The sequence below is a fragment of the Mustelus asterias genome, chromosome 5, assembly GCF_964213995.1.
Source record: "Mustelus asterias chromosome 5, sMusAst1.hap1.1, whole genome shotgun sequence".
Lineage (NCBI taxonomy): Eukaryota > Metazoa > Chordata > Chondrichthyes > Carcharhiniformes > Triakidae > Mustelus > Mustelus asterias.
Genome location: NC_135805.1, coordinates 50079675 through 50103292, shown reverse-complemented (window position 1 = coordinate 50103292; position 23618 = coordinate 50079675). Strand labels below are relative to the sequence as shown.

General features: G+C 44.2%; 1 protein-coding gene across 1 annotated transcript in view; it reads left to right on the top strand.

Annotated features, from left to right (window-relative positions):
* Positions 1–3775: 3775 nt before the first annotated feature.
* The window catches only part of ahi1 (Abelson helper integration site 1), a 134750-nt gene continuing 114907 nt past the window's right edge, over positions 3776–23618 (top strand). The window contains exon 1 of the mRNA XM_078212568.1: positions 3776–3886. The gene's annotated coding sequence lies outside the window, so the exon portion shown is untranslated. The remainder of the gene's footprint in view (positions 3887–23618) is intronic.

Sequence of the window (23618 nt, the reverse complement as noted above, 5' to 3'; positions counted from 1 at the left end):
ATTCCTCAGCTAATAAAGGCAAGTGTGCCATATGTCTTCTTAATCTTCTTGTCTACCTTTCCAGCTGCCATCAGGGGTCTATGGACATGCACCCCAAAGTTCCACTGTACTTCCTCCAGTTCATTGTGTATTCCCTTGCCTTGTTAATCCACCAAAATGCATCACCTCACACTTTTCAGGGTTAAATTCCATTTGCCACTGTTCTACCCATCTGACTGCCATTCTATGCGATCCTGTAATCTAAGGCTTACCTGCTTGCTATTTACCACATGACCTATTTTCATGTCATCTGTGGGCTAACTGATCATAATTCCTACTTTCATGTCCAGATCATTAATGTACACTACAACAAACAAGGGACCCAGTATTGATCCCTCTGGTGCACAACTGGACACAGGCTTCCAGTCAGAAAAACAAACTTAGACAATCATCTTCTGTCTTCTGCCATGAAGCCAATTTTGAGTCCAATTTGTCAAATTGCCCTGGGACCTATGGGCTCTTAACTTCGTGCCTTCTGCAGGACCTTGTAAAAATCCTTACTGAAACCCATGTGAACTACATCAACTAACTGCCCTCATCTACACACTTAGTCACCTCCTCGAAAAACTCATGCAAGTTTGTTAGACAATATCTCCCCCTGACAAAGACATGCTGACTATCCTTGATGGACTGGGATAAAAAAGGAATGTAAGAAAAGGGATAACCAGCCATGTATAACTAAAGAAATAAAGGAGAGTATTAAATTAAAAACCGATGTGTACAGAGTGGCCAAAACTAGTGGGGAATTAGAAGATTGGGAAAGCTTTAAAAAACAACAAAGAACTACTAAGAAAGCAATAAAGAAAGGAAAGATAGATTATGAAACTAAACCAACACAAAATATAAAAACTGATAGTAAAAGTTTTTACAAATATATAAAAAAGAAAAGAGTAGCTAAAGTAAATGTTGGACCCTTAGAAGACGAGAAGGGGGATTTAATAATGGGAAATGAGTAAATGTTGGACCCTTCATGGTAGAGGACACAAATAGCTTACCGAAAATTGATGGTCGTGGGACTGTAGGGGGTGAGGTCCTTAAAACGATTTCTATTACTAAAGAGGTAGTGCTTGGTACGCTAATGGGACTAAAGGTAGACAAGTCCCCGGGCCCAGATGGAATGCATCCCAGGGTACTGAAAGAAATGGCAGAAGTAATAGTGGATGCGTTGGTTGTAATTTAGCAAAATTTGCTGGACTCTGGGGAAGTGCCGGCTGATTGGAAAACAGCTAATGTGACGCCACTGTTTAAAAAAGGAGGTAGACAAAAGGCGGGTAACTACAGGCCGGTTATCTTAACATCCGTAGTTGGGAAATTGCTGGAATCCATCATTAAAGAAGAAATAGCAGGACACCTGGAAAAAAATGGTTCGATCAAGCAGACGCAGCATGGATTCATGAAGGGAAAGTCGTGTTTGACGAATTTACTGGATTTTTACGAAGATGTAACGAGTGCAGTTGACAGAGGGGAACCGGTGGATGTGGTATTTTTGGATTTCCAGAAGGCGTTCGATAAGGTGCCTCACAAAAGGTTGCTGCAGAAGATTAGGGTACACGGAGTTGGGGGTAAAGTTGAAACGGGGGCTTTCCTAAAGTCTTCGAGTTGTTTACAAAATCCGTGTATTTATGCAGCAACCCAGAGCAAATTCAGGGAAGAACTGTAGGGGATGAGGTCCTTAAAACGATTTCTATTACTAAAGAGGTAGTGCTTGGTAGCGTGGATTGAGGATTGGCTATCTAACAGGATGTGGAGATGCCGGCGTTGGACTGGGGTAAACACAGTAAGAAGTCTCGCAACACCAGGTTAAAGTCAAACAGGTTTATTTGGTAGCAAATACATAAGCTTTCGGAGCGCTGCTCCTTCGTCAGATGGAGTGGAAATGTGCTCACTGTTTGAGAGCACATTTCCACTCCATCTGACGAAGGAGCAGTGCTCCGAAAGCTTATGGTATTTGCTACCAAATAAACCTGTTGGACTTTAACCTGGTGTTGCGAGACTTCTTACTGTATCTAACAGGAAGCAGAGAGTTGGAATAAATGGGTGCTTTTCTGGTTGGCAGTTGGTGACTAGTGGCGTGCCGCAGGGATCGGTGCTGGGGTCTCAACTGTTTACCATATACACAGACGATCTGGAGTAGGGGACCGAGTGTAGGGTAACAAAGTTTGCGGATGATACAAAGGTGAGTGGGAAAGTGAATTGCATGGAGGATGCGGAAAGTCTGCAGAGAGATTTGGATAGGCTAAGTGAGTGGGCGAGGATCTGGCAGATGGAGTATAATGTTGACAAGTGTGAGGTTATCCACTTTGGAAGGAATAATAGTAAAATGGACTATTATTTAAATGGTGAAAAATTACAGCATGCTACTGTGCAGAGGGACCTGGGGGTCCTTGTGCATGAATCGCAAAAACTCATTTTGCAGGTGCAGCAGGTGATCAAGAAAGCAAAGGAATGTTGGCCTTTATCGTGAAGGGGATGGAGCAAAAAAGCAGGGAGGTCTTGCTGCAACTGTACAGGGTACTGGTGAGGCCACACCTAGAGTACTGTGTGCAATTTTGGTCCCCTTATTTGTGGAAGGATGTATTGGCCTTGGAGGGAGTACAGAGAAGGTTCACCAGGTTGATACCGGAGATGAGGGGGTTAGCTTCTGAGGAGAGATTGAGTAGATTGGGCCTGCACTCGTTGGAGTTTAGAAGGCTGAGGGGAGATCTTATAGAGACATATAAGATAATGAAGGGGCTAGACAGGGTAGAGGCAGAGAGATTCTTTCCACTTAGAAAGCAAACAAGAACTAGAGGACACAGCCTCAAAATAAGGGGGAGTCAGTTTAGGACAGAGTTGAGGAGGAACTTCTTCTCTCAGAGGGTAGTGAATCTCTGGAATTCTCTGCCCATTGAAGCAGTGGAGGCTACCTCATTGAATGTGTTTAAGTCACAGATAGATAGATTTCTGATCAATAAGGGAATTAAGGGTTATGGGGAGTGGGTGGGTAAGTGGAACTAAACCACTATCAGATCAGCCATGATCTTATTGAATGGCGCGGCAGGCTCGAGGGGCTAAATGGCCTACTCCTGCTCCTATTTCTTATGTTCTTATCTAGCTGAGCTGCCTGAATGGATTGGGACCTGCCTGAATGGACTGGGATCTAGCTGAGCTGCCTGAATGGATTGGGACCTGCCTGAATGGACTGGGATCTAGCTGAGTTGCCTGAATGGACTGGGATCGAGCTGACGTGTCTAAATGGACTGGGATCTAGCTGAGCTGCCTGAATGGACTGGGATCTAGCTGAGCTGCCTGAATGGACTGGGATCTAGCTGAGCTGCCTGAATGGTCTGGGATCTAGCTGAGCTGCCAGAACGGTCTGGGATCTAGCTGAGCTGCCAGAATGGTCTGGGATCTAGCTGAGTTGGGCTCATTCCCCGGGCTGGTGGTTGTGATGACCACTTGTGATGTGGGGATGCCGGCGTTGGACTGGGGTAAACACCGTAAGACGTTTAACAACACCAGGGTAAAGTCCAACTCCTGAAGAAGGGGCTTGGAGCTCCGAAAGCTTGTGTGGCTTTTGCTACCAAATAAACCTGTTGGACTTTAACCTGATGTTGTAAAACTTCTTACTGTGATGACCACTTGTGGCCAGCAGGGGAATCACTGAGCTTGTGATAGGCGGAGACGCGGCGGGGCTATTGTGACGTAGTTTGATTGGCACCGCCCCTGACAGCGCCAGTTGCGCACGCGCAGTCTGATCCCGGTCTCCAGCGGGAGGGAATCCTGACAGCGGGAATACCGGCCCAGCCCCCGGAGCCGCACCGAGTCCCAGCCAGCTTCGCTCCCGCACCTCACCGCCTCCCCCCAGGTCAGTAATCAGCGGCTTCTGTCGCTCGGGCCGGGCTTTCTGTCTTGTTGTCATCTTGGAGGCGGCGTTGCTAGGCCGCCGTTTCAAACAGTGCGGGGAGGGGCCGGCTCCGAGCCCGGCCCCCTGTCCCCGGTCCGCCCTCCGGCCCCCTGTCCCCGGGGTCCGGTCCGCCCTCCGGCCCCCTGTCCCCGGGGTCCGGTCCGCCCTCCGGCCCCCTGTCCCCGGGGTCCGGTCCGCCCTCCGGCCCCCTGTCACCGGGGTCCGGTCCGCCCTCCCCTCCGGCCCCCGGGGTCCGGTCCGCCCTCCGGCCCCCTGTCCCCGGGGTCCGGTCCGCCCTCCGGCCCCCTGTCCCCGGGGTCCGGTCCGCCCTCCGGCCCCCTGTCCCCGGGGTCCGGTCCGCCCTCCCCTCCGGCCCCCGGGGTCCGGTCCGCCCTCCCCTCCGGCCCCCGGGGTCCGGTCCGCCCTCCGGCCCCCTGTCCCCGGGGTCCGGTCCGCCCTCCGGCCCCCTGTCCCCGGGGTCCGGTCCGCCCTCCGGCCCCCTGTCCCCGGGGTCCGGTCCGCCCTCCGGCCCCCTGTCCCCGGGCTCCGATCCGCCTTCCGGCCCCCTGTCCCCGGGGTCCAGTCCGCCCTCCGGCCCCCGGGGTCCGGTCCGCCCTCCGGCCCCCTGTCCGCCCTCCGGCCCCCCTGTCCCCGGGGTCCGGTCCGCCCTCCGGCCCCCCTGTCCCCGGGGTCCGGTCCGCCCTCCGGTCCCCGGGGTCCGGTCCGCCCTCCGGCCCCCTGTCCCCGGGGTCCGGTCCGCCCTCCGGCCCCTCGCTCTGCTGTTGTGCCTCAAACCCCGGTCACTGTAATGCGGGTCACAGGGAGCAGGCTTCAGTGCAGGATAAACATCTCCCTAATATGTCTGCTGAGTATCTCCCGCTATGTTGTATGACTCGTCTGGTGGATCCAGTTACTCAGTTTGGTCGGAGACGCACAATAACTTGTCTCCCAGTTTTAAGCTCCTCGAATTGAATTTGTTTGAAAAAAGATTGACACTTGGCTGAGATTTATATTCCTTCAATGTGGAATGCACAGTCTCTCCGGCAGCTTTTGTGCACTTCTGTAACCGTCCAAAGGATGGTAGAGCAAGAGGGACCTCATCACTGCCAGTCAGTGCATTGCTGAATGAATAGAGTTCTGGGTCTCTGGATTATGCTATCATTAGGTGAGTGCTACCTGTGTAGAAGTAGAGATAACCCGAGAAGCCACTTCTGTTGTCACATAATTCACTAATGCTGGAATGGGTGTTATGCAACACTTGCAAGTTTATCAACATTATGCATGCCCTTTTCTGGTTTTGATGCAAAGCAGGTTTTCTTATTTAAAATGTACTTAACGCAACAATAACAACACAAGCAAAAGTTGTTGAGCGGCTGCAACATCACCTGAAAAAGTAGATCCTGGAACTGGAACAATAACATTTTAAATATTGAAATGTACATTACTTAATTAGTTAGTAAACATAATTTGTATGTTGATTGTAAAAAGGAATAATGCTTGGATAACTTGATTATTGTTTATTTGCTCACAAAATGTGTCTGACATTGACGAAGCGGTAGATGTTGGCTAGCCGTGAGTTAACTTGACAGTCAGACCAGGGTAGTGTTCCTCTGTTCATTTGCATTTGGCTTCACATTTGATGATTGTGGTAATATCTGATTTTGATTTATTATTGTCACATCTATTAGTATAGAGTGAAAAGTATTGTTTCTTGCGCGCTATACAGACAAAGCATACCGTTCTTAGAGAAGGAAAGGAGAGTGCAGAATGTAGTGTTACAGTCATAGCTGGGGTGTAGAAAAAGATCAACTTGATGCCAGGTAAGCCCGTTCTTGGGAGGCTGGAATTGATTTGTGCCATGACGGGAGATGCATTGATTTGTTAGATTGTTTGCCAGGTCAACCTTGTCTACTTGAATTGTTGAAATGAGCTTAAACTGATGATTTTCAATTTAACTGAGTGAATCATTATGATCTCTTCAGCTAAATTTTTAAAAATTGCATTTATAAGACATGTTCTATGACCTTAGGATGTACCAACAACATATTTATATGGCACCTTTTAAAGTAATGAATTATCCCAAAGCGTTTCACAGGAGCATTATAAAACAAAAGTATATGATTGAGTCTCATGTGGAGCTGTTAGGTCAGATGACCAAAAGCTTGGTCAAAGAAATAGGTTTTGAGAAGTGTCTTAAAGGTCAAAAGCAAGGTACAGAGATGTACAGGGAGAGATTTCCAGAACCTGGGGCCTAGAGACTGGTGTGAGTTAAGATATCATTCGAAACTCTATTGATGCTATGTTTATGGAGAGTAGAATGTGAGAGAACAGCCAGGAATCTATTGGAATAGCTGAGTGTGGAGCTAACAAAGACATGGCTGAAGGTTTCAGCAGGAGATGAATTGAGACGGGTGAAGTCTGTTGATGTTATAGAGATGGAAATAGGCATTGTTAGATATGGCATGAATGTGAGGGAGGAACTCCTCTCAGGATCAAATACCAACCAAGTCAGCAAACAGACTGGCTTCAGGCTCCGTACGATGCTGAACTCTCTCATCTCTTCTCCACCCTCACTTCTTTGGGCAGGAGTCCTCATCCTGTTCAACGGTTCTTTTTGCCCGCCTCCTTCTACCTGGACCCCACCCTCTGGCCTCCTATCTGCTGTTGACCTGTTCATTGAGAACTATTGATGTGAACCTCCTCCTGACTCAATTTCTCTGCTCCTCTCATCCACTCAACCTATCTCCTCTGAATTTGCTGCAGCCTTTTCACTCAAGTCCAACCTTGACTTTGTTATCAAACCTGCTGACAAGGGTGATGCTGTTCCTCTAAGGCATGCTGAGCACCAACTCTCAGACACTTCCTCCTATCTCCTCCAGACCATGACCCCACCATCAAACATCAAGCCATTGTTTCCAGGATGGTCTTCTGGAGATGTTGCCTCCACAGCTGCCAACCTCAGGCGCCCAACCCTGCACATCCCACTTCTACCTCCTTCACAAAGTCCACAAACAGGGCTGCTCTGATAGACCCATCATAAAAGCTTGTTCCAGCGCAACTAACTCCTTCATTTTTTTTTCCATTTGTCCAGTCTCATTCCACCTATATTTGCGATTCCTCTAATGCCCTACGTCATGTCACCAATTGCCTGTTTCTTAGCCCTAACTGCCTCCACTTCACCTCTATCCCTCACCAAGAGGGTTTGAGAGCTTTCCGCTTCTTGCTTGAACAATCCCCATCCACCATCACCACCACTACTCCATCTCATTTCCTGCAAATGACAATGTATACTCGTTTTTTTTTCTTTTCCCATTTCCATCCCTCTCTCACCTTCACATTGTCCATCACCAAAACATCCCTTCTCTACCACGAGGGGACATAGCTTTAAATTGAGGGGTGAGAGATATAGGACAGATGTTAGAGGTAGGTTCTTTACTCAGAGAGTAGTAAGGGCGTGGAATGCCCTGCCTGCAGCAGTAGTGGACTCGCCAACATTAAGAGCATTCAGATGGTTATTGGATAAACATATGGATGATATTGGAATAGTGTAGATTAGAGGGGCTTTAGGTTGGTTTCACTGGTTGGCGCAACATCGAGGGCCGATGGGTCTGTACTGCACTGTAATGTTCTATGTTCCTTGGTTGCTCTTGCACGCTCTCTCCATTTGTGCACTCGTGTTCTTGATCCTTTTACAAGTGGTAACAGTTTCTCTCTATCTACTCTGTCTAACTCCCTTGTGATTTTGAACATCTCAATCACATCTCCTCTTAGCCCCCTTCTCTCCAAGGCGAACAGTTCCAACCTCTTCAACAGTATGGGCCCAAGAAGAGAGAAAAGCCCCCATAGCAAGTGAGTCTCTGGCTCAGATTTGATAAGAATTGAATCACTTGAGGGCAGTCCCATCCAGCTGGAAGACAGTGGAAAGGCATTGGAGGCGGAAGAATCATAGAATCCCAACAGTTCAGAAGGAGGCCATTTGGCCCATCGAGCCTGCACTGACAACAATCCCATCTACACCCTATCCCTGTAACCCCATGCATTTACCCTACTAATCCCCCTGATACTAAGGAGCAATTTAGCATGGCCAGTGCACCTAATCTGCACATTTTTGGACTGGGGAGGAAACCGGAGCACTCGGAGGAAACTCATGCAGACACGGGGAGAACGTGAAAACTCCACACAAACGGTCCCCCGATTTGAACCTGGGTCGTTGGTGCAGTGAAGCAGCAGTGCTAACCATTGTGCCACCATGCCGCCTCATCGTGTGTGGTCAATAATGTCGAAGGTAACAGGCTGATCAGGAAGACCAAGGAAGGAAAGTTTACCTTTGTCGCAAACGCAGGATGTATTTGGGATTTTGATCAGAGCTGTTTCAGTGCTGTGGCAGGGTGGAAAGCTGATTGGAGAGTTTCAAACATGGAGTTCCGGGCAATATTACAAATATGCAAATGAAGTAAATTTGTCTGTCTTTTGGAAGGAAACGTGAGGATTTCTCAATTAAAATTAGTGCAGGTAGTTAAAGCAGAGTTGCCATAGTCATAATCTGTTTGCTCGGCAGCAATTTCTATAGTTCAACATTTACTTAACTAAACCTGACGAGCCTTTATGGAGAAACTGTTCTTTAGCAGTCAGGACACACACAAAGTAACACTGAATCCTCGAGTACAGGTAAACTCCATTCAAGATCTAGATGAATATATTATCTGCTTCAGGGCACAATAACTGAAATAAGTTAACTCTAATTTTGCCTACTAAAATCAAGAAGAAAATCTGAATGTCAGAGTGCATGTGGAGTTTAATTCCTTGGTAGTTTTTGCAGTGTTGAATTTCTCTCTTTCCTTTGAATAGTGGCACCAAAATGCTTTGCTTCCATGCCCTTGGGATTTTCTCTCATCAGACGACATTTATATAGTTTGTTCAGGAGCTGGACCCCATATTCACATAGGCAGGTCCATATTGCTGCTGGTATCTCATCTGGTTCTGCTGATGGCATCTCTCAATTCTTTTCAGTGCTGTTCTAATTTCTTTAAGATTGACGCTAGTTGTTATGCTTTGATTAGCAGCTATCTCTTCTGTCTTTGCTCTCTGATTTTATTGGCCCCGTCACTCTTTGATTTCATCCTCTTTCACCAAGGTTACTCCTCCACCTGCATCCTTGATTCTATGCATATTTCCCACATCTTTTGTTATTCTGTCTCTTCTCCTTCCAGTGTCACGTATGCAATGTCCATGATAATGACTCTCTAACTTTTGCAGTCTTTGATAAAAGCCAACATCTTGTTGTTTTCAAATCCTGTAGCTGTTCTTCTTAAACTGTTAGCATATTTCTTTATTTGTCTCCCTCTTGCTGTGCCACCCATAATTTTACCAGTCATTGCCAAATGTTCTAATTTCTCTCCCCTAAGTACATGCCGAAGGAACTGTAATTGTCATAAAAATATAAAAGAAGCAAGAGTAGGCTATTCGGCCCTTCAAGCCTGCTGTGCCATTCATTTTGATCATGACTGATCATCGAATTCAAGATCCTGATTTTCTCCTCTCTTTCCCCCCCCCCCCATTTTCCCATGATCCCTTTAGCCCCAAGAGCTATATCTAATTTCCTTTTGAAATCAGACAATGTTTTAGCCTCATCTACATTCTGTGGTAGTGAATTCCACACGTTCACCACCCTCTGGGTGAAGAAATTTCATCTCATCTCAATTATAAAAGGTTTACCCATTATCCTCAAACTATGACTCCTAGTTCTGGAGTCCCCCATCATAGAAACATAGAAAACTACAGCACAAAACAGGCCCTTTGGCCCCATAAGTTGTGCCGAACATATCCCTACCTTTTAGGCCTACCTATAACCCTCCATCGTATTAAGTCCCATGTACTCATCCAGGAGTCTCTTAAAAGACCCTATTGAGTTTACCTCCACCACCACTGATGGCAGCCGATTCCACTCGCCCACCACCCTCTGTGTGAAAAACTTCCCCTTAACGTTTCCCCTGTACCTACACCCCAGCACCTTAAACCTGTGTCCTCTCGTAGCCGCCATTTCCACCCTGGGAAAAAGCCTCCGAGAGTCCACCCGATCTATGCCTCTCAACATCTTATATACCTCTATTAAGTCTCCTCTCATCCTACGTCTCTCCAAGGAGAAAAGACTGAGCTCCCTCAGCCTATCCTCATAAGACATGCCACTCAATCCAGGCAACATCCTTGTAAATCGCCTCCTCTGCACCCTTTCAATCTTTTCCACATCCTTCCTGTAATGGGGCGATCAGAACTGAGCACAGTACTCCAAGTGGGGTCTGACGAGGGTCTTATATAGCTGCATCATTATCCCCGGACTCCTAAACTCAATCCCTCGATTGATAAAGGCCAGCACACCATACGCCTTCTTAACCACCTCCTCCACCTGCGGGGCCAATTTTAGGGTCCTATGGACCCGGACCCCAAGGTCCTTCTGATCCTCTACAGTACTAAGAGTCTTTCCCTTTATATTGTACTCCTTCATCCCATTTGACCTGCCAAAATGGACCACTACGCATTTATCTGGGTTGAAACCGCGCAGGCGTGGGGAGGGCGTGCAAACTCCACATAGACAGTGACCCAGCAGTCGGGCCCGGGTCCCTGGCACTGTGGGGCAGCAGTGCTAACCACTGCGCCACCTCCTTGAATCCGCCCCCCCCCCCCTCCCCCCCCCCCCCCCCCCCATTGAATCTTGAGCAATACTCAGTAGTTACTTAGTTTGAACAATGGCATTTCTCCTTTCTGACCATTTGAAAAGGTACTTGTGGGCAAAGTAATGTTATATGATAGAATAAAAGAAAAATACTATGGATTCTGGAGATCTGAAATAAAAACAAAATTATGGAAAAACTTAGGTCTGGCAGCATCTGTACGGAGAAATAGAGTTAACGGAGTCCAATATGACTCTGCTTTGGAACTCAAGTGATAAAATCTGAGTGTTATTTTCCCAGATGTTATTCTGATTCTTGTGAAAGGTTGCCTGTTTTTAACCCAACTTCTTCAACTGCAGAACAGAAGTAAAGAGCTGTAACTGAAGAGTGATATCTAAACAGTCACAGTCCGCTCCCATATGTGACTTTTAAATCAAGTTGGCCTATTTGGCTTAAGGGATATTTTCCACTCCCAGGTGAGCTGTGCTCTAGATAAAGTGCAGTTGTACAACTCTACTACTGGCAGCCACTCAGTGAATTAACCAGTGTTAGATATGTGCATCAATCTGAATATGCATGAAAAAAACATTAGATTTTAAAATGTCTCTCTGAATGAGAAGCTGATTGACAGCAGTCAACACCTACACCTGTGATAGTTTTGTAACAGCAGCAGCTGTTTTCCTACAGTTAAATCAATATGCAATTAAATAGAATGGAGTTAGGTGATAGAATCCAAAAACAAAAATAATTTATATTTTATCAAAACACCAACAGGCAACATTCAGGATTGTCCACATCTCTGCCGTCTCAGTTGGTAGTAATGAAAGTTAAATCACACGTGATTTGCTTACTGCTGAGTGCTAGTGAACAGTTGTCTTCATACATTTGGGAAACATAGCTTTATAAGTTGAGCTTGTACTGATTCTGTGTTTGAGTTCTACCTGCTTAGTTGCCTCCACACACCATTTGAATTGATCAATTCTGACTTAAAACCACTTTCATTGATAACCAACATTCCAAAGGTGATGGTTGCAGATTGCATTGCCTTGGATTCATATTTCAGGAAACTCACTCGCTGGCCGTCAAATTTTATAATCTAGCAGCAAAATACCAATTATTAATTGTGTTGCCAGTTTCCAAAGAGCTGCTGTTAATTTTAATGAAATTGATCTGGAATGATGAGGGTGGGGGAGTGGGGCTTGGCACTGTGATTTGTAGATACTGAAAACTAATCTGGCCCAAGGGGTTGTGTGCTGAAATTATCTGTCTAAATATAGGACTCGTCAACATTAAGAGCATTCAAATGGTTATTGGATAAACATATGGATGATATTGGAATAGTGTAGATTAGAGGGGCTTAGATTGGTTCCACTGGTCGGTGCAACATCGAGGGCCGAAGGGCCTGTACTGCGCTGTAATGTTCTATGTTCTAAGTCCATCTGCCACTTCTCCACCCAGTCTTGCATCCTATCTATGTCCTTCTGTAACTTCTGACATCCCTCCAGACTATCCACAGCCCCACCAACCTTCGTGTCGTCGGCAAACTTACCAACCCATCCCTCCACTTCCTCATCCATGTCATTTATGAAAATGACAAACAGCAAGGGTCCCAGAACAGATCCCTGGGGCACACCACTGGTGACCGACCTCCATTTAGAAAAAGACCCATCTATACCCACTCCCTGCCTCCTTTGGGCAAGCCAGTTCTGGATCCACAGGGCAGCAGCCCCTTGGATCCCATGCCCTCTCACTTTTTCAAGAAGTCTTGCATGGGGGACCTTATCGAACGCCTTGCCAAAATCCATATAAACCACATCTACCGCTATCCCTTCGTCAATGTGTTTAGTCACATTTTCGAAGAACTCCACCAGGCTCGTAAGGCACGATCTGCCTTTGACAAAGCCATGCTGAGTATTCTTGAGCATACTAAACCTCTCTAAATGATCATAAATCTTGTCCCTCAGGATCTTCTCCATCAGCTTACCAACCACTGAGGTTAGACTCACCGGTCGGTAATTTCCTGGGCTATCCCTATTCCCCTTCTTGAAAATAGGAACCACATCCGCAATCCTCCGGCACCTCTCCCGTCTCCATCGATGACGCAAAGATCATCGCCAGAGGCGCTGCAATCTCTTCCCTCGCCTCCCACAGTAACCTGGGGTACATCCCATCCGGACCCGGCGACTTATCTATCTTGATGCCATTCAAAGATTCCAGCACAACCTCTTTGTTAAAGTCCACATACTCAATCTTTTCAGTCCACCGCAAGCCCACAGTACATCCACCCAGGTCCTTCTCTGTGAAAACCGAGGCAAAATACTCATTAAGCACCTCTGCCATTTCTACTGGTTCCGTACAGATTTTCCCACCTTCACCTTTTATAGGCCCTATTCCTTCACATCTCATCCTTTTACTCTTCAGATATTTATAGAATGCCTTAGGGTTTTCCTTAATTCTACTTGCCAAGGCCTTCTCGTGACCCCTTCTGGCTCTCCTAATTTCCTCCTTTAGTCCCTTCCTACTCATCTAGATCCCTATCTTCGCCAAGCTCTCTGAACCTTTTGTACGCTTTCCTTTTCTTCTCGACTAGGTCCCACACAGCTTTCGTGCACCACGGTTCCTTTAACCTACCAACTCCTCCCTGTCTGCTCGGAACATTGTGCTGTAGAACCCTAGACAGACATTCCTTGAAACATTGGGAACATTCTTTCTGAATCTATCCTGTCTAACCCTGTTAGACTTTTATAAGTTTCTATGAGATATCCCCTCTCTTCTAAACTCCAGTGAATATAATCCTAATCGACTTAGTCTCTCCTCATATGACAGACCTGCCATCCCAGGAATCAGCCTGGTAAACCTTTGCTGTACTCCTTCTATAGCAAGGACATCCTTCCTCTGATAAGGACCAAAACTGCACACAATACTACAGTTGTGGCCTCACCAACATCCTGTACAATTGCAGCAAAACATCCCTATCCCTATACCCAAATCCTCTCGCTATGGAGGCCAACATACCAGTTGGCTTCTTTACTGGCTGCTTTACCTGCGCGCTCACTTTCAGCGACTGATACACGAGGACTCCAAGGTCTCGCTGAGTATCCACCTCTCTCAATTTACATTCATTCAAGTAATAACCTGTCTTCCTATTATTGTTACCAAAGTGAATAACCTCACATTTATCCACGTTGTACTGCATCTGACATGCATATTCCCACGCACTCAGCCTATCTAAATCACGTTGAAGCATTTCCTTACAGCTCACCCTCCTACCCAACTTCTGTATTATCTCCAAATTTGGAGATAATACATTCAGTTCCCTCTTCCAAATCATTAATATATAATGTGAACAGTTGGGGTCCGAGCACAGATCCCTGCAGAACCCCACTAGTCACTAACTGCCAATTAGAAAAAGACTTATTTTTGCCAACTCTTTGCTTCCTATCTGCTAACCAGCTTTTTATCCATCTTGAGACATTACCTGCAATCCCATGTGCTTTAACTTTACATAGTAATCTGTTATGTGAAACCTTGTCGAAAGCCTTCTGAAAGTCTAAATAAACCATATCCACTGGTTCTCCTCAGTCAACTCTACTAGTTATATCCTGAAAGAATTCAAATAGATTCCTCAAGCTCTAAGTGGTTTTTTGTAAAAGTTCTTGTGTTCCAGAAAGAGCAAGAAGCAGTAAGAGATACAGAATCTCATTGAGACACAAAATCAGCCACGATTGCATTGAATGATGGAGCAGGCTCGATGGGCTGAATGGCCTACTCTTCCTAATTTCTGTTTCAATGAGAGAGAATGAGTGTTTCAAAACCAAAGTTAGATTACATCAGTGAGCCTCTTCCTGATTGTTTTCCTGATGTTCTGACTGACCAAGTGAGGCAGGTGTCATGCATGGTCAGTGATGTTTACAGATGACATTGAGTGATGTAAGGATGATGGGAATGTGATGGAGTAACTGGAGAGAATCACTGGAAGACAAGGGTATGAAGCTTAGGAGACTGAAGACCTAATATATGGATTGTCAGTTTGAGCCTAGGAACGGATGAGAGTGAATTTGTAAAGAGTATGGGTGAAGACTTTTGGAGCAAGTGAATAGTTTTAGATATGTGATGTCAAAGGTGGCAGAAGATGGAAGTTTGGAAATTAAGCAATCGATTAGCTCTGGTTGGATTAATTGCAAGAAGCGCAATGGACTAATGGAAGGATCTAGAAGACAGTTGAGAATGACCGTGTTATATTGTGCAGAAACTTGGGGCAACATCAAGAATAGAGAATCAAGGACTGAATGCAGATGCGAATATTGGGTTGGATGTGCACAGTAAAAAGAAAGGATGAGATTGGGTATCAGTACATCGGAGGTCAGTGAAAATTGTGAAAGTATCAAAGAAAGTAGCGAAGAGATTGGAATGGTCATTTGTTGCGGAGAGAGAAAATAAATTTTAGTGAGGGCCATGGAATTGCCAGGAAGAAGAGGAGAAAGGTTTCAGACCAGATGGAAAGATACTCCAGTACAGTTGGATTGGAGAAGGAATAGTTTACTGATGGGAGAACATGGAGAAGGGTAATCAACCAGCATCGTGGAAATCCCAAGTAAAATGGGAGAAGGCAAAAGAAAAAGTGTGAACACATTCATTTGTGCACATAGGCTGGAATTTTACACAAGCTCTTTGGGTGATATGACAGGCAGGGGAGGGACGTAAAATTGGGCGCCACGGAAGTGACACCATGTCTATTGCCTATCTGTCCACCCCATGAGTATTTTACTAGTGGCAGGGTGGTATTGGGCAACCAGCTCATCAAGGTGGGGGAGAAGTGTAAAATTGGGTTTCATGTCAATGACACTGCGCCTATTGGCTACCATCCACCCCTTGGCATTTTACTAGTAACGGGGGAGGTGTCAGGTGGCCTGCTCACCCATGGACTAATTAAATAAATATTCTCATTTAATTTCTGGTGCTTACATATTTGATGTACGTGATCAGAAATGGAAATTGAATAACTTCATTTGTAATTTTTTTGTCAGCTGCTTTTAGCTCTCCCAGCCCCCTCTTCTCTCTCTCTCCTTCCCACTCCCCTCCTTACCTCTCCCATACCTCCTTGTTGATACACAACAGCACAGTCTATAAAAATATTTTATTGACCATTGTGTTAGAAAATATATATATTTCGTAAGAAATTGAAACACAATCTTATAGTACAGCTGCTAAAGTAAAATGTTTAGTTAAATGTTGACATGGTATCAAATGTTTGTACTTGTAACATTTTTTTGTTAATGTTTTTCTTTAAAACTTTATAAAATTCTACTAGTGCTTTATTGAAACATTAAAACAACATTTAGATATCAAATTATACAAATGCTTTATTGAAGCATCAAAACTGAACTGTTAAATATGAGATAATTATAAATGAAGTAAGCAAGGCAGAAAAATACTATTGATAAACGCATTTAGATTTGCCGCAACCCAAAATGTGAACTCTCCTTTGCTCAACCTTATAAAATAAGAAATTCAAATCACGGTCCGAGATGTTCTGACCCCTCATTTTTCCCAATTAAATTTTCAATTTCCATATTCTGAATTAAAACATACAAACACTTATAAGCCTGCCATAAAATTATATCATATTATAATGCCAATTTAATTCGTCATTTCACAGATTTAGAACAAGTAACAAAATCCATGTTAATTTATACATTAAATAATACTCATCCTTCTCTGTTTACAATGCAAAACCGCTATGTCCAAGCTGGACCTCAATGGGCATTCCTAGTCTGGCTGCGTCAAAGGGGGCGTAGTTAGGGTCCTCCTGCATTGTGCTGGGGTCTGTGGAGATGATTCCGCTAAAGGCCTAAGGCTGTTGCTCCCATCGAAAGTTCGGGTGCTTTTTTCAAGGCAGGTAAGTGCGCAGTAAATTCGTGTACTCTTGGCGGCCCATGGCTTTCTACCACTAATCGGAGGTTATGGACCCAAACATCATAGAAATCATAGAAACCCTACAGTGCAGAAGGAGGCCATTCGGCCCCTTGAGTCTGCACCGATCACAATCCCACCCAGGCCCTACCCCCACATATTTTACCCACTAATCCCTTTAACCTACGCATCCCAGGACTCTAAGGGGCAATTTTTTTAACCTGGCCAATCAACCTAACCCGCACATCTTTGGACTGTGGGAGGAAACCGGAGCACCTGGAGGAAACCCACGCAGACACGAGGAGAATGTGCAAACTCCACACAGACAGTGACCCGAGCCGGGAATCGAACCCGGGACCCTGGAGCTGTGAAGCAGCAGTGCCGCCCGGATTCAGATGGACATCTGTCTATCTTCAACCGTCAGGGATAAACGATTCCAAAAATTTGTTGGTGGATTGGTGTTTGCAAAATTAAAGCAGTTTCACTATACATGTTGGACTTTTGTCTCTCTCGAGCTGCCTGCTAAAAGATTGGTGGAGAGCACAGCAAAAGACACAATACTCAGTTTAGATTACAAGTTACTAATATAGCAACTTAAATATCATAATTTAGGAAGCATGGTAAAGTACAAAACGTGCTGGCCATTTTTACATCACTATTTTGACATAAATAGCTGAACCTTGGCATTAAACTTTATAAAAAGTCATGTAGTCAAATACTTTCTTTTAATTCATTCGTGGGACATGGGCGTCGCTGGCTGGCCAGCTTTTATTGCCCATCCCTACTTGCCCTTGAGAAGCTGGTGGTAAGCTGCTGCTTTGAATCGCTGCAGTCCATGTTCTGTGGGTTGACCCACAGTGCTGTTAGGGAGGGAATTCCAGGATTTTAACCCTGCGACTGCGAAAGAACAGCGATATATTTCCAAGTCAGGACGGTGAGTGGCTTGGAGGGGAACTTGCAGGTGGTGGTGTTCTCGTTTATCGAACACCACCACCTGAAAGTTCCAGATACTGCCAGATTTCTAAAGAATAAAAGAGTAAATAAAGTAAATTGGGAAATAGGGTTTAGGTGATGGCTCATATGGGTTACAAACTTGACGTTTGATATGGAAAGAAAAGACTGAGGGAGTTCCAGTGCTCTTAGTTACTAAGAATAACGTAGGAGTAGTTGACAACATAGTTGAATCTTCATCTCAGCATTGCGAGATGCAAAGAGAAAGAAGAGTAGATCGGGTGATATATTTGGAGCTTATAAGAGGCTTGGAGTATAGGGCACAGCAGCATTAATGAGAATAATATAAATCAGGATCAGTTTGGACAGTGAGAAATTCTGATATAAGAGTTCGTAAGATTTAGGAGCAGAATTAGGCCATTTGGCTCATCGAGTCCACTGATATGCTCCTCATTCCCATTTTCCTGCCCTCCCCATAAACTTTCAACCCATTACCAATTAAAAATCTGTAACTCCTCAAATTTACTCACTGTCCCAACATCCACCGCACTTTGGGGTAGCGAATTCCACAGATTCACAACCTTTTGGGAAAAGTAGTTTCTCCTCAATTCCTCTCATCCTAGAATGCCCCATCAGTGGAAGCATCTGCTCCACGTCTACTTTATCCATACCTTTTATCATCTTGAATACCTCAATTTGATCTCCCCTCATTCTTCTAAATTTCAGAAAGTATAGGCCTAAACTGTTCAATCTCTCTTCATACGACAAACCCCTCATCTCAGGAATCAGTCTAGTGAACCTCCTCTGCACTGTCTCCAATGCCACTTCATCTTTCCTCAAATACAGGGACCAAAACTGTGCACAAAACCCCAGGTGTGGACAGCATGGTGGCACAGTGGTTAGCACTGATGCCTCACAGTGCCAGGGACCCAGATTCAATTCCAGCCTCAGGTCACTGTCTGTGTGGAACAAAGAATGAAGAAAATTGCAGCATAGGAACAGGCCCTTCGGCCCTCCAAGCCTGCACCGACCCTGCTGCCCAACATAACTAAAACTCCCTACCCTTCCGGGGACCATATCCCTCTATTCCCATCCTATTCATGTATTTGTCAAGACACCCCTTAAAAGTCACTACCGTATCTGCTTCCACTTCCTACCCCGGAAACGAGTTCCAGGCACCCACTACTCTCTGTAAAAAAAAAAATCTACCTCGTATATCTCCTTTAAACCTTGCCCCTCGCACCTTAAACCAGGGAGTTTGCACATTCTCCCTGTGTCTGCGTGGGTTTCCTCCCATAGATGTGCAAGTTGGGTTGATTGGCCATGCTAAATTGACCCTAGTGTCAGGGATTAGTGGGGTAAATATGTGGGGTTACGGGAATAGAGCCTGGGTAGGATTGTAGTCGGTGCAAACTCTATGGACCGAATGGCCTCTTTCTGCACTGTAGGGATTCTATGAAAGATGACCTTTCGAATGATAAGATCGCACAGTTGTTGACCACAATGTTTGTAAAAACTAATCAACTAAATTTTCATTTCCGAAGGAAAAAAATCCATCGTCAACCACCAGTGTAATTTGTTTTAATGTTACAAAGGTGACTAGGACACCTTTTCAATATCAAACTTGAATTTACTACCCAAAGTATAGCATTGTGCAGTTTTTTTGGTTTTTGGTTGGAAAAAAAGGATTTGGCAACTAAATAGATTGATTTATTCACCTGCACAGAGATTAACATGTTTCCTGCTCATAAACCTTGGTACAACAAAAGCATTGAAAAGCTGACTGAAAAATATAGATTTCTGCAGTTAGTTAGGCTGTATTTTTGGCCCACAGAGGAAGAAACACTGTCTGTGATTAACACCAGGGTTTGATTTTTAGCAGTGAATAATTCCACTGGTAAAATGGCTCCTGATGCACAGTCTATAAGGTCAGATGAGAAAAAAGGAGGTAACCACCGCCAACTGTACAGAGCCCCACTATTCTTTCCACATGATGCACCAACTTGTTTGTGCTTCAAATCTGATTCTATCACATCTCTAGCTTAGAGTCTGCTATCTTTGACGGTCAGACTAAAAATACATTTGCGACTGCTTTGCTGAATACCTGTTCTGTTCCCAAGTATAATAAGTTTCCTTTGGGGTGCCACTTCAGTTTCCTGTCTCATTCACGCTTCTGGTGTTTTTATGATCTTTTTCCTACCCATCCTCCTTTTACTTTATCCGCCAGCGTGTAGATCTGTTTTTATTTGTAGTTTGTAAACTGTTGTCACAAAAATATGCTTCATGCCACCTACAGATTTTTAAAATAGCTAGAAAACTGAACTGAGACTAAAAGACCTTTTAGAACAGGCTAAGAGTATGACTTGAGTTCACTACAATGGCTAGGCAATTTTCATCACTGTATTTCTAATTGAGATGGGGACACCGCAACTACAAGAGACAATAAAGGACAACGGCCTCAGCAGGATTTGAGTAAACCACATATCCTGTCCCTATTTAGGGGGAAGTTTTTCACACACAAGGTGGTGGGCGAGTGGAATCGGCTGCCGTCAGTGGCGGTGGTGGAGGCAAACTCAATAGGGTCTTTTAAGAGACTCCTGGATGAGTACATGGGACTTAATAGGATGGAAGGTTATAGGTGGGCCTAGAAGGTAGGGATATGTTCTGCACAACTTGTGGGGCCGAAGGGCCTGTTTGTGGGGTAGTTTTTCTATGTTTCTTTCTATGTTCTATTTGCAAGGCATCGAGCCAATCATCTCGGATATTCAACAAAGGAGGGGAGGGCATTCTCTACAGTAAGCGGACAAGCAGCTGAAATGCTGACAAACCTAAGTGAGCTTCCTCCTCTCTCTCTCTCATTATTTGATTCCTTGTGACAGAAAGCAGCATAACCAGCTTTTATATCTTTCTCACCATCACCCCCTTCATTTTGTTCCACATTCAATGAGGTGTTTTTAACTAGCTTTCTGGTTTTGATGAAGGCTGTATGTCTGAAATATTGAACTGATGGATTTCCTACTTTGGAATTTTACTGTTTCCTTTAAAAAGATGAGGCAGAAGTAACTAAAAGCAAATTACTACGGATGCTGGAATCTGAAAAAAAAAATGCTGGCAAATCTCAGCACATCTCACTGCATTTGTGGAGAGCTAATGTTTTGAGTCTGGATATCTCTTCATCAGAACTTTTTTAAAAACAAGCATTTTCCAGCATTTTTTGTTTGAACCAGGAGTAGGTCTGACTGACTGACTGACTTAGTCCAGTAAGGAGAGGGAGTGTGCTTAACATCTGAAGTGAGATCCTTAATTGGTGTCAGAATTAGTAGTGATCTAAATTAAGCCAGCACTTTGAGCTAAGAATCTAGGTTAGTGAAGGCGTTACTTAGTTGTTGTAGCCCTCAATGTTCAATTAGCAACATATTTTTAGTTGCTTTCCCCATGCAAGAAAAATGTGATGCAAATTTTTCATAAAAACCTTCCTTGTCTTTGTATAGAAGTGGATCTACGTTTTTAGTTTCTATGGGTGTGCTGGATCAGTGACATTTGTCAGTCAGTACTCCTTTTATAAAATGGTTTTGTAATCGTATGTTAAAAATACAAGTCTATAAATTTTGTCTGATTTGGGAATGTCTGCTTACAATAAAATGGAACTGTGAAGAGGTCATGTGACCTGCTTGATAACCAGCCTAGATGAGTTGGTTGCTATAGGAGCAGTGAAGCCCAGATTGATTGGGTAGAAACATTGTAAAAAGAAGCAAGAGTAGGCCATTCGGCCCTTCGAACCTGCTCCGCCATTCATTTTGACCACAGCTGATCATTGAATTCAACACCTGATCTTGCCCCCCCCCCCCCCCCCCCCCATCCAATAGAAAGTAAGAGTTATTCACATCTGCAAATAATAACTTGGGTGGTGACAGTGGAAAGAGTGTTAGACTCCAAGTCACAAGGAACTGTTAAGAGTATCAGATTATGTAAATAGTTATATTCAAAGTACTCTATTTAATTTCAAGCTAGAATGGAGTTTGCAGTGTTAAAGTTAGGACATCAGCATTCCTGCCTGGATAGAAGTACCATGTGATTCATGTTTCCATGGAGGTAGTGAAGTGAGAAATCCATTGGAAACCATTGTAGGAACAGTAAGAAGTCTGACAACACCAGGTTAAAGTCCAACAGGTTTATTTGGTAGCACGAGCCCTCTGAGCGCTGCTCCTTCATCAGGTGAGTGCTGATGAAGGAGCAGCGCTCCAAGAGCTCGTGCTACCAAATAAACCTGTTGGACTTTAACCTGGTGTTGAGAGACTTCTTACTGTGCCCACCCCAGTCCAACGCCGGCATCTCCACATCATTGCAGGAACAGCTTTCAGATTTCTGAACCTCACAGACAGTCTGCAAGAATCTGAAAGAGATTGTGAAGGAGGTCGAGGAACTGACTGACTTTTCCTTTGTTCTTTCTTTCATTCTTTCACCAGGAAGAATGCGGCTGGGAGCTTGTGCACCAGTTGAGAGACCATTCGTCTAGCTTTGGTTAGAGGGGACAATCTCTAATTCAGTTCTGGAGTTAGGAAGAAAGGAGGCAGGCCCTCAGGAACTAAGAATCATCTTGCACTGGTTCTTGGCGATGAAGTGGTCTAATTGATTTGATTTATTATTGTCCCACGTATTGGGATACAGTGTAAAGCATTGTAAAGGGAAAGAGTAAAGTGTAAACATGAAGGGGGATTTTCAGTGGATTTAAAAGCTAATGAGAAATTTTTCATTGTTTAGACTATCAGTTGCTCACTGAAATAGTATTTAGTCAGTGTTGTTTTTTATTCCTGTAAAGTTTGAAATCTTGTACAATCCTTTCAGTCAGTCACTGGAAGTTTAAATTTTTTCTTTGAAAAGATTGATAACATTTTGGCGATCATAGGATAATACTAAGTCTGCTATTAAAAGCTTACTTTGCCAAAGGTTATTGGCTCTCGCTTGCTTTATTACCTTATTTTGCAAGAGGATATAAATTGACTGTCTTACGGGTTACTTGAAGCTTATTAACAAGCTGACATATAATTACTCCAATCCCACTCCATGCTGTCACAGATTGCTTATAAAACATTTTATAAATAGATATTGTAAAATCGATGAAAGTTATTTTATTAGAAAGGCTAATGCTTTTCAACATAGAATGGCTTTATCATAATCTGCTTGGAGGTTCAGCATTAAAATTTAAGGAGCCAAAGGTATCTTTCTCTTTGTAATTTTCTTTGCCATGTCTCTACTTTTGTGCCGTTAATAGAAAAGTAATAAAGGACAGTAGTGAACATGTTTGTATTATTGCAAGATGGTGATGCATCTGTGGGCATCATTACTCGTAAATTTAGAAAATCCCAGCATAGACTGGGAATAAATTTTTCAAATGTTAACTGCATTGAAATTGTCCATTTGTCTTGTCATAAATGTGTCAGTGATTTTTCTCAACAGTGATAGGAATGGTGGAAAAGGGGCAGATAGATTCACTCAAATGTTGTCATTTATGAAGTTATAGTAAACCACATTATCTGGAAGGAATGCTAACTGCCAATGAGTTTCCTGTGGGGGAAAATGAAGTTTCCGGCCCATGATATTGAGGCCTTGTGGTTTTCATTGTAAGCCTCATTAACATGTGGCGAATCCAATCACTGGGAATGGATGGGAAGTGGGTTAGAGCTGATCCAATCACTGGGAATGGATGGGAAGTGGGCAAGAGCTGATCCAATCATTGGGAATGGGTGGGAAGTGGGCAAGAAGCGGCTGTCAGAGTTTTTATGTGGGAATCATAAGATTGTGGTCTCTTGCAGTTTGGATAACTGTTTTATCAGTTATGTATACATATTCTCCAATGCAAATACTCTCCTGCTGAGAGGGTAAGCAGATGGACAGCAAAGTCTATCTTTCAAATGCAAAATACGGTGGATACTGGAAATCTGTAATAAAAACTGAATTTGCTGGGAACACTCAGCAGATCTAACATCTGTGGAGAGGGAAACGAGGTTTAACGTTTGGAGTCGATGACTAGGATATATTAGAGTATTACAATCCCATAGAGGCTGCTAAAATTTAATAAGAGAAATTAATTTCTCAGTGACCAGTTGAAAGGTTCAGACAATGTGATTTCATGTTTTAAAGACGTTTACTATAACAAGTGC